Genomic DNA, 15,225 nt, shown 5'->3' on the forward strand with positions numbered 1-15,225 from the left:
ACAGAACTTCATGGATTACTGTTTTATGTTTTAAGTTTCTAATAAGAAAGAAAAATGGGATTGAGATCTAGAATTAATTTGTTGAACAAATTAATGTAGCAATCCATTTCACATTTAAGAAATGCAATGACAATTGTCTAGTTATGTTCTCTTACTTTGTAAGCATTGTCTGGCAGGACTTTTTAAATTACTGAACTTTTTGAGATTTAGGGGAAACATTAAAATTTCCTATAGTTGTCTTCCTTGTTACAAAAGTAATGCATGCTCATTATATAACATTTAGAAAGAGAAAAATCTCAGGAAGGAATAATTTAACATTAATATTTGCTGAACAGAAACCATGTGCCAGTCACTGTTCTAAATGCTTTAGGTAGATTAACTCTTTTATCCCTCACAATACCTCGTGGAAGCAGAAAGATATGAAGCAACTTGCCCACACTTTCACACACCTAGAAGCATAAGACAGGAATCCAGCACTATGCTATGATATTCTAGGAGTGAAAAGATTCGGTAATTTATTCAATCAAGTCCTTCACTGCTTCAGCATATAATGTCATAGGCAAGAAATAATTCATAATAACACTGTACCATTTACAATTATTTAAAAAACAGTTATATTTTTTAAAAAACACTGTACCCTTTACAATTTTTAAATAAAGTTCCATTTCTGTATCTCTCTGGGGCAATCAGTAAAACGGGAAGTCATGCATTAAAGGAACTACCATTCCAATCAGTCCAATCACAGGTACCTGATATGCATTAAGGAAGAAACAACAGGTGCTTAAAAGAATTAGGCTTAAAGAGAGAAGCATTTTTTAAATTTTGCAGTTGATTCAGTAATGTGATGAGGAGAGTCCTTGACCAGTCACAACACTTTAATAAAACGTTTACAAAGTGCTCCCAAACAGTCCTAAATGTTTCTGATGGCTTATCTGTTGTCATTGAACATCAGTACATGAAAAATAAATGGAAACCCTTGGGTCACATTTTTTCATACTTTAATTAAAAATCATACTTAGTTAAAGATAAATATGTCTGTTCCTGGTTTAATTTCCTACCCAGGCTAATAAACACAACTTTTAAAAATATAAACTCTCTTTAAATTTAAAATATGATCAATGAAACGTTTCTGACTGCCTGGCTCTAAAAATATTATAGGACTATAATTTCAGCACTAAAAGCGTATTAAAGCGATTGATCCAATCATAATTATTCATACCACTGTGGTAGAAACATGGCACACATGTTTAGATAGATAGAGAGATAGCTCTACCTATAGGATCAGGTATCTTCTTTGGAATTTAAAATAGCTCTATCTAGCGTTTCCAGAAGGCTTAAACTGCCATCTTGTAATTTATCCAATAGCCTGCTGCTAGCTTAAGCCAGAGAAGTAAAATATCTAATCATGTTGAACATTAATTATGTGTTAAGTGCCGTCAAAGTGCTTTGCAAAGATTGTTTCACATATTCTCATAATAATCCTTGAGACAGAGACCACGATCATCCACATTTTACCAATCAGACTGAAAAGATTAAATAACTAATACTCCCTTCCAGGTCTATCCACATCCAAACTCATACTTCAAACCACTGTTAAATGGCTTCTCTTCCACATCAGGCCTCAGAAAAATCTGACTTCCACAACTTACCTCCCTGAATTAAGCTTAAACTGATATACAAAACTTAAAACAAAAAACACCCTATACAAAGCTGACCATTTATCCAGCAATGAACAATGTGATTCTACATTTGAAATTTTTAATTTCTTGTATCAGAGAGATTTACAACAGAAAAAAAAATAATAATCTGGCATTAGGGAACCACTTCCTCAAGTGTTTTGGCTATGAAGCTCTCTGGTATCACAACTTGACAACCACCCATGTCCTTCAACAAGGGAGGACAAGAAGCAGCCCAACACCACCAATCTCACTGTTAGAGAGCTAATCTTTCAAATGAGACTGGAGCTTGCTACACAGAAAGATTTAAGGTATTAATCTTAGTCTCTTGTGAAACAGTTTCACATTTTTACGTATTTCTACACAAATTCAAATGCTGTCAGGGATCAAGACCTAGTGAATGACCTGGGTTAAACACAGTAAAAATACGAACACATTTTTATAAGGTCTAAACACGTAGCTGTTAGACTGCTCAGCATTTTTTGGACTTAAACTAGGGTTTTATGGTGCTAGTTAACTGTTAGGGAAGCAAAGGGACTAAACATTGGATCCCAGAGTCCTTTTATCACTGAAGAGTCTATAAAATGTTTGATTACTTTTAAAAATTACGTGTGTGAATCACGTTTGTTTATTGAAAAAGGGGGTTTGTTAATACATACAATTTAGCCTTTAAAAAAAAAAAAAAGAGCTCTTCACTTGAATGTGATTGTTTTGGCAATAGTAAAACCCAACCCCATCATTCTTGCGTTGCCTGCCTTCCTGGTTCTCCTAGGTGAGGGCCGCCATCCTGCCATGATTTACAGGGAGAGCTGAGAAGCACCAGCAATGGTGCAGTGTGGTGACTACCACTTTAAAAACAAAGCCGAACTCCGCTTTTAAAGCAGCGAACACACAGACACAGACCCTGACTCTGACAACACCCAAAAGATTCATTATAGACAGTCCATTCAGACGAAGCTACAACAGCCCCAGGAAATATAAACAGTGTCCGCAAAGACAGCAGGGGAGGAAAGGAAGTAACTGATGGGAAGGAAGCTAATCATGTGAAGTTTGTCGAACTCCACAAGGTCTAATAAATTCCCGGTTTGTTTCCACTCAGAGCAGCCATTAAACGTGCCCCGACACGTGGGCGCAGGGGACCTCCCTTCTCTCCCGTTTTTTGCCCATTTCCTTCTCTATAACCTTGTTTGTATACAACCACGCCCGGTCAAGGGTGACTACGAGATAAAAGGCCTCATCAGTTTCTTCTCTTGGAACCCCGGCTGTCCAAAGTTTAACTCCACCGCGGTGATTTAACGAGTTCTTCTGTGCAAGTTATGAATGGCTTAAGTTTACAAGACACAAACATAAGGCGAGGGACAAGTGTCAGACGCCTTTAGTGGCAGTGTTTTAAAAGTGTTTTCAAATTAGTTTTAATTGATCTGCCTTGGCTAAAATTAAGGGGGGGAAGGGGGGTAGGTCACCCTGATCCATGTAATAAGGGTCCCGACAATGCTTTAAAAAAAAAAAAAATTCAAGCAAGACTCTCGTCTGAGCCTCGACCTCCCCATACCACCTGCAAATACAGTCTCGAGCCCACTCACTGCTGGGGGGTCCCTCGCGGGACGTGTGACCTGGGCTCTCCTCTTTGACCCGCTACTTCCCCGCCAGACCCAGCAGCGAGCGGGTTCCAGGGCTGCTCGCCCGCCCGCTAGTCCCAAGAAAGAGCGGAAGAAAGTAGGGAAGAGGGGCGTGGCGCCCCGGTCGCCCCTAGATGCCTGCCCGCCTCCAGAGCCTGGCACCACCGCAAGGAAGGGCTGGGCACACCGGAGCCTCCCAACCCCAACTGGGCGCGGGGCGCACGGCCGCGGACGAGCTGCTAGACATTTCCTGCCGCTCCCGCCCCCATCCCAGCGCCCGCGCCCCCAGCCCTAGCCCCACAGGGCCCCCACTTTCCCCCGCCGCCGCCCGTCGAGGGCGAGCGCGCAGTCCGCCTCCAGGTTTCGGCGTCCCTCGCCCTCCCTCCCCCATCCCCTTCTCCGGCGCCCAGTGCCCCGACCAGTCCCCGCCCTCCGGGACACTCTTCCCTCCCTCCTTCCTTCCTTCCTCCCTTCCCTTCCCTCCCTCCATCTCGCTTCCTAACACCGGGAACTCGGAGACGGCCCCCGAACCGGCCGGCCGACGCCCCGCGCTGCGCCCCTGTGCCCGCAGGGAGCAGACTCGCCACCTGCGCCCGCCGCCCGTGCCCACTCGCCTGCCGGTGCGCTCCCCCCGCCGCCGCCGCCGGGGACTCGGTCTCTAAGGGCTCCTGGAGACAGCTCCGACCTCTCCTCCGCCTCCCGCTCCTCCGGGCGCCGGCTCCGCCTCGCTCGGGGTAGGCGGGGCGGACAGCCCGACGGGCGGGGCGGCGGCGGCCCGGACTCCTTCCTCCGGCCCTGGCCCTCCCACCCGCCCTGGCACCCGGGCTGTTCTGGGCTTAGGCCGCCGAATCCGTGTGGTGTCCCGCCCGCCAAAGGGGAGAGGTCGGGAGCTGTAGAGCTCCACAAACGTCTGACCGCCTTGGCGGTCCCCATTTTCCTTTCCCCAAACTCATGGACGCCCTGGAGTTCAAGGACGCTGGGGCCCCCCACTTCACAGGACCCTCCACCCGGCGGCTCGGACCCCTCCAAAGCTTCCTTCGCGTGCGAACGCCTCGCTAACCCCTATGCCAACCGTCCCCTGGGCTGCGAATGTGAGCGCTGCCAACCCCCTACACAAAAGTTAGGCTCTGCTCCAGGAATTTCTTAAGAAAACAGTCACAGTAAAATTTAAAGGGCCCTGGGGCCATGGGGAGATTTTGTTTCCCAGAAAATGGAGATGGAACTGAGGATTGTTCAATTTGAAGTGCATGCGCCCATCAGGAGCTTCTCCACTTCTCCCCCCATGAAATCTGCACTTCCAAATGCCCCATACCTGGCAGAGTTCTGCATAACGAATTAATTGGATTTGGTTGGTCCTTTCTGAATGGATTCAGGGTCAGGTAGTTTGAAGAGTCTCTTCTGTTTACACAGAGTTCGAACTATTCATACAAACAGTCATTCAAGGAACATTTCACTGAGCACTTGCTGTGTGCGAAGCATCATGCTAAAGCTGATGGAGAGACACAAAGATGATCAGATGAGGCGCTCACCCTCCAAAAGTCCAGAAAGAGTCAAAAAAGGCGGATGTACGAGAAATCCTACCACTCAGCAGACTTCTTGCTTATCCCCAGGTATCTGTTTTCTTGTTTGACAGGGTGAAGACAAAAGAGAAGGTGAGGCCAAAGTAGGTCACTTGGAACCAGTGTGGGCAGAGTCCATGCTTGAAATGGAGTCTGGTGGCATTGGTGCAGGATGTCTGTGTGTTGAGTTTCACCAACTGAAGGGAAGTGAAGCCCAGGGAAGTTTGCAGCCAAGGACTACAGTTAGGGCATGATCTTTACTCTTACTTTACTCCCGACCCCCTATTCGGGTATTGAGTATCATTCCCAGTGAAGCCATTGGACCAGGATGCAAAAGACATACTTGTAGGTAGAGGCAGTGATTGGATGCCTTGCCCCGGGAGTGTGGGTGTGGTAAGAGACACGTGCATCTCACTGAGTATGGCGCTCAGCTGCCGGATTTGTTTCGCCTATACAAGGGACAGCCAGAAGTTCCTCTGCCCCGCCCCACCCTTTAACCAGTGATTGAGAATGCATGTATAAATACGCCATCCTGGTCCCTTAGCCTCCAGCTGGGACAACTCCAGGGTGGCTCTCTGCTATCTACGAGCTCCCTATGAGACTGGGCCAAATTCCCTCCCTTCTGCTTCGGGATTTTGCTTGATATCACATTCTTTTGCTTGCCCTTCTTACCCCTCTAGGTCCTACATCCCCTACCAGTGTTTCTTAGAAACCCATTCTAATCAGAACCAACTAGGTGATTTGCAGGGCCCCATGCAAGATATAGAAAAATGTTCCTAACTTATCAAGAATTTCAAGCTGGCAACAACAGAGTATTAGACCAAGTATATGAGGTCCCATGTTTCTGCACAGATGTGCATGACTCTAAGATGTCACATCAGTGAAGTTGGTCTGGATGTTAATAAAATCACTTTCACTTGAGTCCTCATCGCAAAGTCTGCTTCTGGAAAATCCCCAGCTAAGATAACAACTGTTAAAGTAAAACAGGAGCCCATCCTGTGCAAGCATAATCACCTTATAGAATACACTAGTAGTGGGCATCCCCCAGCTTGGGAGGCTGTCCCTGGTAGGAGGAGGGCTTAGGTTAAGTTGTATGTAACAGGCACTTCAGCCATCAAAAGAGGGAAAACAGCTGAGAATGGTTTAGGCTCATAAGATGATGTGGCAGGAGGTTGGGGTTTTAGTCCCATTCTGAGCCTATGCCCGAAGTATTAATTCGGGTGGTGTTTTAGATGGAGTTACCTAGAAACACCTTACTTGAAGTTTAATTGGCAAGTAGTTAAAAAATGACACCTCACTTGTAAGGAAGTGAGGTTGGCAGCATTGGGCAGAGGGAGAAGCTTCCTGTCAATGTGGTTACAGCTGGGCCTAGAGCCCAGAGGGTACTGGAGTTGTGTGGCTCTTCAGAATTAAACCAGATTGAGTCCCGGGAAGTGGGCCTTTGTAATCTTCTCCACGTCCGGCATTCCTGGGAAGAGGTGTACCCATAGGCAGAGCAGTTCCTTGAGGGCAACGCCTGGTGATGGACACAGCTGGGAATGGTCAGGAACATATGCATCAGCGCTGAGCAGAGAATCTGGGAGAAACTCCACAGTATCACTCCAGTAGATGATCTCTGAGATCTCACTTGGGCTTAGAGTCAGTCATAACAGGAATGCACAGCCCAGCCCAGGAGGGCCTGACTCTCGGTCTTCTGGGCAGCCCCTGGACAATTTTTGATTGCATTTCACCTTTCTCGTACTATATGCCTATTTAATCTCCCATTTTTCCCCTTCAGACTTTTAATTGTTAACTTTTTTTTAAGGTTTTTTTTTTTTTTGTTATTGTTGTTGTTGTTGTTGTTTTTAAGAGGGAGAAGGAGAGTGCAGCAGGGAAAAGCAGAGGGAGTCAGAGAGAGAAACTCAAGCATACTCCACGAGGAGTGCAGAGCCTAACATGGGGCTCAATCTCATGACCCTGAGAAACCAAAAGTAAGTTGCTTAACCACCTGTGGCACCCAGGTGCCTCTTAATTTTTATTTTAAGTAGGCTCTACCCACCATGGGGCTTGAACTCAAGACCCTGAGATTAGGAGTCACACACTCAACTTACTGAGCCAGCCAGGCACCTCTCCTTCAAAAAAACCTTTTTTTTCCTCCCTTACGTTCTGGCCCAATTATTTTCTACCCCTCCAATGGCACTAGAGACAAATAAATACAAATAAATGAACCAACTGCCCAAGAGTAGCAGTGTAGTAATGTAAATATACATTACGAGATGAAGCCTTGGGGATCAAGTCCTGACTTTGCCACTAACAAACTGTGTGAATTTGGGGCACTTAACCCTATTGGACATTTGCATGTCTTTAAAATAAAGCAATTTTTAAAAATTTTAAAATAAAGCAATTGTAAAAATAATAATAATAATAAAAAAATAAAATAGATTGTAAGAGAATGGTCTCTAAGGTTCCAATTCTATGGAAATTAATTTTTTTTAGAAGACATGATTTTCTCATAGGGCATCTGGATGGCTCACTTGACAGACTCTTGGACTCTTGGTTTCCCTCACATCAAGATCTCAGGGTCCTGGGATCGAGCCACCCTTGAGCTCCATCTCAGTGCACAGTCTGCTTGTCCATCTCCCTCTCTCTCCCTACCCCCCACCCCCGCCACACACAGCCACTGGCAAGGTCCACTTTCTCTCTCTCTCTCAAATAAATAAATAAAATCTTTTTAAAAAGAGAGATGGTTTTCTCTGCTATATAATCTCTCATGAAGCAAGCAAGAGAAATGTTTTTATAACTCAGAACAACTGATTTTTAAAATCAGTTGCAATTTACAGGTGAAGCACTACTTCTATGAACTTCTATTCAGTATTCAGTAACAACACCCTAACAAAAGCATCAGTCAGAAAGAGATGGGTGAAGAAAGATGGGGGAAAAAATTGGGGCAAATGGGTGAGTCTGTGAATGATGAGTTCTCCACAGACTTTGGAATAGTTTTTCTGGAATATTAGATTTGCTCCCTAAGAATTTTATTTCTCCTGTTACACATGGCCACACTCTGCCTGAACCTGCCCTCGAAGTTATGGAGAGCTACCTCCTTTTGAATAGGTTACCTGGGTAAGTGTTTCACAAACAGGTTTTTCTGCTCAGTCAGAAGTTACCATCTTCCCATGTAGAAGTTAGGTTAGGGAGAAGCACCCACAGTCTTGGAAATTCCCAAGTAACGTGTTGAAACATGTATGGCCACAGGCAGGAGCTATGACCAAAACTGTGGGTACAGATCAGTAGGCAATTCAACACAGTTCCATCCTCAAGTGGGTGGAAGCCTTCGGAGGCCTGGGTGGGAGTGGCCCAAAGTTGAGGCAATAACTTCTGTTAGTTGTTACTAACTCAAAATGAACTTTCTGGCTTATGATAGCACTAGGCCCTCTAGCTCAGGAGAATGGAAGTCTTCAGACACTGTTGCCTAGGATTCAACTACCTAGGCTCAAGAGTTAGCAAAATTCCCATCAGTGGAGGATTTCAACCAGTGGGGCCATTAGGAAATAGAGATGCAGAGGCTATGGGGGAACCAACCCAAATGTCCAGGACTGGACTTTGATACATGACTTTTCAATTGATATAGGACTTTTCAATCAATATATTGATATCAGGACAATGATAGAGGACTTCTTTCTAAAGTGCCCTGTGAAAAGATGTAAATCTAAACATATTCGTATAAGAAGATGCCCTGAACATATTTTTGAGCATAAAAAGCAGGTTATAGAAGAACAACATAGAATTTCCCACTCACATATAAAGAAGAGCACGCACACACACGCGCGTGCGCACACACACACACGCATCCAAATCAGTGCATCTGAAATGATGTTTGCCAAAATGTTAACAGGGATTTCTTTCTCAGGGTAGTGGAATTTCAGGTAAACTATGTTTTTAAATACTACATACATATTCATTCATTCATTCTTTTTTTTTTTATTAAACAGTGAATGCATAACTTCTCTATGAATAATGTGGGTGGTTTGTGTATTATAAATGTGTCTTTTTTCATATTATAGAAAAAAGAAAAAGTCATTGTGTAGACCAGGGTTTGACAAAACAAAGTAAAGCCAGAGGGCCAGACCACCAGCCATCTGTTTTGGTAAATAAAGTTTTATTGGAACGCAACCACACCCATTCATTTATCTGTTGTCTTTCGTTGCTTTTGCTTTGCAAGGATAGAGCTGAATGTTGTGGCAGACACCTTAGGGTTCAAGAAGCCTAAAATATTTTTCTGCCTCCTTAGAGAAGTATAGACAAGTAGACTAGAAAACTTTTTCAGAATGGCAAATTGTAGCCTACATTTTACTAATTCTTCAGATTTCAATGCATCTGAATTTTCTATTTTAAAAGAATATAGTCTGTATATGTAAAGTATCTCCCAGTCCTCAGTGGTGATTGTAATAACCAAGCAAAGTAACATGACCAGTTTGGGGGTTAATGTCTGTGTATTCTCCATCCTCCTCCCCTTCTTCCCTCATTCTTTTCCCACTCCCCCTTTGCTCTACCTGCTCCTCCTGTTCTCCCCCACCCCCTGCTCTTCCATTTCCTTCTCATTTTTCCAGTGAAATAAGGTCACACCCTGTTCTCCATTTTGCCCTCAAATGCTATTCCAGCTGAGAGAGGGAGAGGGGGGAGGACTGAGGTTCTTCTCTCCTTCTGGCATGCGTCTCTCCAAGATAGAATGATTGAGAAGCCCTGGACGAAATCACTTATTCTTGGGGAGAATGAGTGAGGTCCCAAAAAGTCAACCCAGACCCGGAGGGAAAACAGCCAGCAGAGCTGGGGAGGAAAGGAGGGTGTCCGGCTCCCCAGGAAAGGCTGGGAACTGAATGGGCCAAACCCCCTCTCTGCCCTCATTCCTCTATCATATTCTCCTCTATTTTCCTTTTTTTTTTTTTAAAGATTTTATTTATTTATCAGAGAGAGGTGGGGGGGGAGAGAGTGAGCACAGGCAGACAGAATGGCAGGCAGAGGCAGAGGGAGAAGCAGGCTCCCTGCTGAGCAAAGAGCCTGATGTGGGACTCGATCCCAGGACGCTGGGATCATGACCTGAGCCGAAGGCAGCTGCTTAACCCACTGAGCCACCCAGGCACCCCCTCCTCTATTTTCCTTAAAGTCTCCCATCCTACACAATCCCTCTGGCCTTCAGGTTCACTGAGGAGGTTTGGGATTTTTCTCCTTCACATTCAGTGGCAGCCAGCATCAGTGCTCTCACAGAACCCACAGGAGCAAGAGGAAGCAGTGTCAGTCTAAGCAATGCCAGGCCCTTGCTCATTTCTAGAACTCGGCCAGAAGAGCTGGATGTTGGCCCTGATGTGGAATGTACTTAGATGCTAAGTAATTAAATTGTGCACCAGAAACATTCTCTTTGTCAACCACTCACCCCAGGCCTTCCCTGAAGAAAATAGAAGGACCCTGCAGAGTCCGAAAGGGAAGCAGCCTGGTAGACAATGATTAGATTATTCATCCATCTATAGCCTATGCCACTGGGTTTTGACTCAGACACAGTCAACCCTGTGGACCTGTGAGCTAAGTTCTGATAGGAATGGAAAGTATTCTCTCTGGCACCCTGATAACAGACCTGTTAATTTCATTTAGCTTTATATTCTGGTGAGAATGGAAAATACCAAGCCTGCAACCTCTGTGACTCCAATTTACACTCCATGGTTCTCGGAATATCTAAAACGTTTTTTGGAATGCAGGGGAATCTCAGAAAATGCAATTAAAATTAATTTTTTTTTTTTTAGTGTGTCAGTATTACTCTAGAAATATTGAGATAATAGAATAATACCAACAATGCCAGGGTCCTGGAATTATTACTAGTGTTATTCTATTATCTCAGTATTTCTAAAAATAGAAATATGGACTATTTTTGTCCTGAGACTATGCTGAGAATTACGTGCCGCATTAAAAATTTGAATGTAATAAAGGTGCATTAATTTAAAGTGTGTTCTGATCACATTCCTCTCGTGTTTTAAATCCTCCCCGGGTGTCTTATTGTTATTTTCCTATTTCCTGGGTTACTAGGAAGGTTGGACGTCTTTTCTTGTATTTATTAGTCATGTATGGTTCCACTACTGATTTGGGCATGGATCTACTTCCAGAGGCCTCTAATGGATTGTGCTAGATATTTTTGTATTCCTATAAATAGCCTTGAGCTTTGTTCTGGAATATAGTTAAGTTACTTGGAAACAAATTTATCCTTTTAGGTCTTGCTTTTAAGATTTATCTAACAAGATTAGAGCAGTTATTACTCTAGAGCTGATTTTTCCCCTACTGAAGCAAGATCTGAATGTTTAAGTCTTGAGGTTTCCCAGTCTGGCTGGTAGGAAGAGGCTCCATTCCTGGCCCTGTGTGAGCATGTGGCACTGGTACCTCTAATCTTTAGAGATGGTTCTTTCCCTGGCCCTGGACGGTTGCTTCATCTGCATGAGCTCCCCATTACTCATTATTCCCATCGTACACATCATCATCATCAAGGGGACTCTCGCTGGTCTCTAAGTTCTCTTTCTGTTCAGCTCTCTTTCTGGTGCTCTGTCCCCTGAGTCCTAGCTGCCCTGACCTCCCTGAGCTCTCATCCCCCCTTCTCAACTCAAGGGGTCCACCAGACTCTTCCTGCATTCCCTACTCTCTGCTGTGCCTGGAAACTTCCTCAAGACAGGACACTGGGGGACTCTGTGAGTCTCCCCACTTTTTTTTTTTTTTTTAGTCTCTCAGGGATCACTGTCCTCTTATTACCTGAAGTACAGTATTTTGCAAACTGTTGCTTCAGATATTTTGTCTGTATTTGGGTTGTTTCAGGTGGGAAGATAAGCCAGTTCCTTTACCCCATCTTGACTGTAAGCAGCTGTCTCCCTTGTCATTCTAAGTCATGCCTTGGTCTTCTTTGTACTTAATCATTATCTAACACTGTTTTGTACATTTCCTTCTTTGTATGGTCTGTCTCCCTCAGCAGGCTATAAGCTCCCTGAGGGCATGTCTGTTTGGTTTACTGTTGGTCCTCAGCTCTTATGGCATTGCCTGATGTACAACAGGACTCGTGAAATGTTGAAGGAATGAATGAAAGCTAACTGGGACCATTAATGCGAGGCTCTGAATGCCGAGCAGGGAAATTAAACATTTTGTTGAGAGCAGAGGCTCTTATTCTGGGGCTAGATGGACATATGCCAAATTCTATTATTTGTAATTTGAGGACATTGTGGGGTACAATGCTGGCAACTTCAGTCAAGCTACTCTGTAAATCTGCCAAAGCTTTTGGTAGATTAGGTCACATTTTTGGAATCGGCTTGGAATTCAGAAACCTGGCAGTAATAATGAATCTTGCCTTTGACCCTGCCTCTAATCTGATTGGCCCTAAGCCCTTTACAAATATTAATTATGTTTCACAGTGCAGTTGTCACCCTGACCTCTTTTCTTAGGCTGGTTAACACTGGGACCAGTGTTCAGCACTCTACCCCATAACAGCATGCTTACTCCTCCTTAAAAGAGAAAGCCCATCTTTATTAACATCCTTAAATTAGTAAGTATCCTAATGATGAACTTGACAAGTGAGTTATTTTCTTAAAAACTTCACTTGAGGGCGCCTGGGTGGCTCAGTTGGTTAAACTTCTGCCTTCAGCTCAGGTCATGATCCCAGGGTCCTGGGATCAAGTCCTCTGTTGGGCACTCAGTGGGGTGCCTGCTTCTCCCTCTCATTCTCACAATCCCTCTCAAATAAATAAAATCTTAAAAAATATATTTATAAACTTCACTTGATAATTGCAAAGGTCTCTCCACTGTCTTTCTGACTCTAGTCTCCAAGATAGTCAACTGAGGGCACGATAAAAACATTAGAAATTATAGCTACGCTTATTATGTGTCTTTTCCTTCTGTTAGTGCAGTAGTTCAGGTAGATAATATGTAAATAAAAACACACATGTTTGGACCATGTTTGGTCCTTACTGATGAAGTACACAATAAAAAATTTAGAGATCACAGATTGAGTTTTCCTCCCAATTCCCCTTACGTGAATCCAGGTTACTCTTCCTACAAGTAATCTCAAACTGTGCTCCATTCTTCTGCCAAAACAAACAAGAAACAAAACCCCCAAATTTTCTATAGGTTCAGTGTAAGAGAAGAACTGTAATAGTATGCTGACATTGAAAAGAAGGGAGTTTTTTCATGCAGACACAGTGGTCGCTCCGTAATTATTAATAAGCCTTCACATTTGTACAATGCATCAAAATTTTATAATGCACTGAACTTTGCCTACAGGCCCTCCCATTTCAGGAGAACATGGTCTGCTTTCAGCCAAGATTTATATACTTAGTTCTACTCTATGAGGCCCGTTAGCCTCTTTTAGAGATTAAACTATGGCCCCTGAACATAATTGCGAGGTCGTGAATATTTCTCTATACTCCATCCATATATGTTAACAGACTGAATTACTGAAGAGATGATGCAAATAAGGAACTTTAGATGTGCCAGTTTATTTACTATAAAAGTAGTTTACAGAAATAGCAATTGAGTAAAAACTAAGCTACAATGCATAGTGTGTATGAGAGAGAGAGAGACAGAGATACGTGTGTGTGTGTGTGTGTGTGTAGGAGTCAGGACAAGGAGCACCAAGGCACCAGACATGAATGAAGAAACTGTCATAGAAGAGAAAATTCTGGCGTGGCCAGACATCACCTGACACCAAGTGAATTAGAAATTAACTGTCCAGTTGAGCCTTACCTGAATTCCTCACACACATGAACAAAGTCAAATGGTTACTTTAAGCCACTGAGTTTTGGGACAGTGAACCTGAGTTGTCAACATGATCTGAGTCTGGATCCAAACCTTCCTGAAGCTGACTACCTCTATAATCTTCAGTAAGCCAGCTCATTGCTTTTGGTTTGTTTATTCTTGTACAAGTTGGGTTTCTGTTATTTCCAACCAAAAGAACTGTAAATAACATAGGGACTCTCTCTCTTTTAACTCTGGTGCAAAAACTTCAGCTAATCATATCTCTCATGACTTTCCTCAATGACTTACTCTTATTATTAATTTATGCATGGATCTTCTCTTATTTGATTGATAGATTTTTTTATTCATACCTCCATTTTTTTTTTACCCTGTTCCCTACCTTAATCCCATTCCCTTCCCCTGTTCACATACAAACATTCTAATTCTGATGTGTATCTTTTCATTTGTGTGTGTCCTTATAAAATATGTATTGTTGGGGCACCTGGTGGCTCAGTTGTTTACGGGTCTGACCTTTGATCTCAGCTCAGGTCTTGATCTTGGGGTTGTGAGTTAAAGCCCCACATTGGGTTCCATGCTGGGCCTGGAGCCTACTAAATAAACTAAATAAAATATTGTTATTTTGTATACAAGCATTTCAGTGTTATATTAATGGTATTGTATACTCTATGAATAATACTTGTGAAATTTTCAAATTAAATTTTATTAATTATTTCAATACTTTTCCCCCAAAAGTGTAAACACTTGTTGTAAGTTTCTTCTCTAAGAGATATACATTCTGATGATGGTGTTACTGATAGGCTTTGTCTTCTTGGCATTAAAAAAAAGAAAAACCGGGCGCCTGGGTGGCTCAGTGGGTTAAGCCACTGCCTTCGGCTCAGGTCATGATCTCAGGGTCCTGGGATCGAGTCCCACATCGGGCTCTCTGCTCAGCAGGGAGCCTGCTTCCCTCTCTCTCTCTGCCTGCCTCTCCATCTACTTGTGATTTCTCTCTGTCAAATAAATAAATAAAATCTTTAAAAAAAAAAAAAAAAAAAAAAACCTCTTTTACTCTCTGAATGCCGCATCTCTCTCCCCATCCACCATATACACACTTTATTTTTTAATAATAAATGTTCTGGTTATAGGGATGCAATATCTTTTCATCTCTGGGAAAGTATTATTTACTTTTTGGAGTTTTCTCTTTTTTTTCCCCCCACAGTCTCTCTTGTTTCTTTTTTGTTTTTCTTTTAAAAAATGTCCAGTCCCTTGTTTTTATCTGTGTTTTTCATGTCAGCTTTTCTCAAAAGCTTACTGATGCTTGGCTAGTTCTGATTAGAACCTCTGAGCATGCAAACACGTGTGTTGTGTGTGTGTGTGTGCATGTGCACACACGTGCAGGGCTTACACAGTGGTTGTGGTAGGTGATGCAGCAGACATTTGGTCTTTAACTGTAGGTCTCTTCTCTTAGACTGTTCAGATACACCAGAAAGGAACTCAGATACACTCTTTGGGGGTGGGGAAGGGTTAAGCCTGACTGTCAGCATTCTAGGAACCTGCAGATCCCATCATGATTTTTGTTGTTTCATTTTGCTTTTAAAATCTAGATTCTTACTTTATCTTTCTTTTTGAGTACCTTTACTC

At 43.3% G+C, this 15,225-nt stretch overlaps 1 protein-coding gene across 1 annotated transcript in view; it reads right to left on the minus strand.

Annotated features, from left to right (window-relative positions):
• GNG12 (G protein subunit gamma 12) overlaps positions 1 to 4,034 on the minus strand; it is a 130,207-nt gene extending 126,173 nt beyond the window's left edge. Inside the window, exon 1 of the mRNA XM_045064710.1 lies at positions 3,910 to 4,034. The gene's annotated coding sequence lies outside the window, so the exon portion shown is untranslated. The remainder of the gene's footprint in view (positions 1 to 3,909) is intronic.
• Positions 4,035 to 15,225: the final 11,191 nt, after the last annotated feature.

Source organism: Mustela putorius, unplaced genomic scaffold, assembly GCF_011764305.1.
Source record: "Mustela putorius furo isolate JIRA1106 unplaced genomic scaffold, ASM1176430v1.1 tig00003853_pilon_pilon_pilon, whole genome shotgun sequence".
In the NCBI taxonomy this organism is placed as follows: domain Eukaryota; kingdom Metazoa; phylum Chordata; class Mammalia; order Carnivora; family Mustelidae; genus Mustela; species Mustela putorius.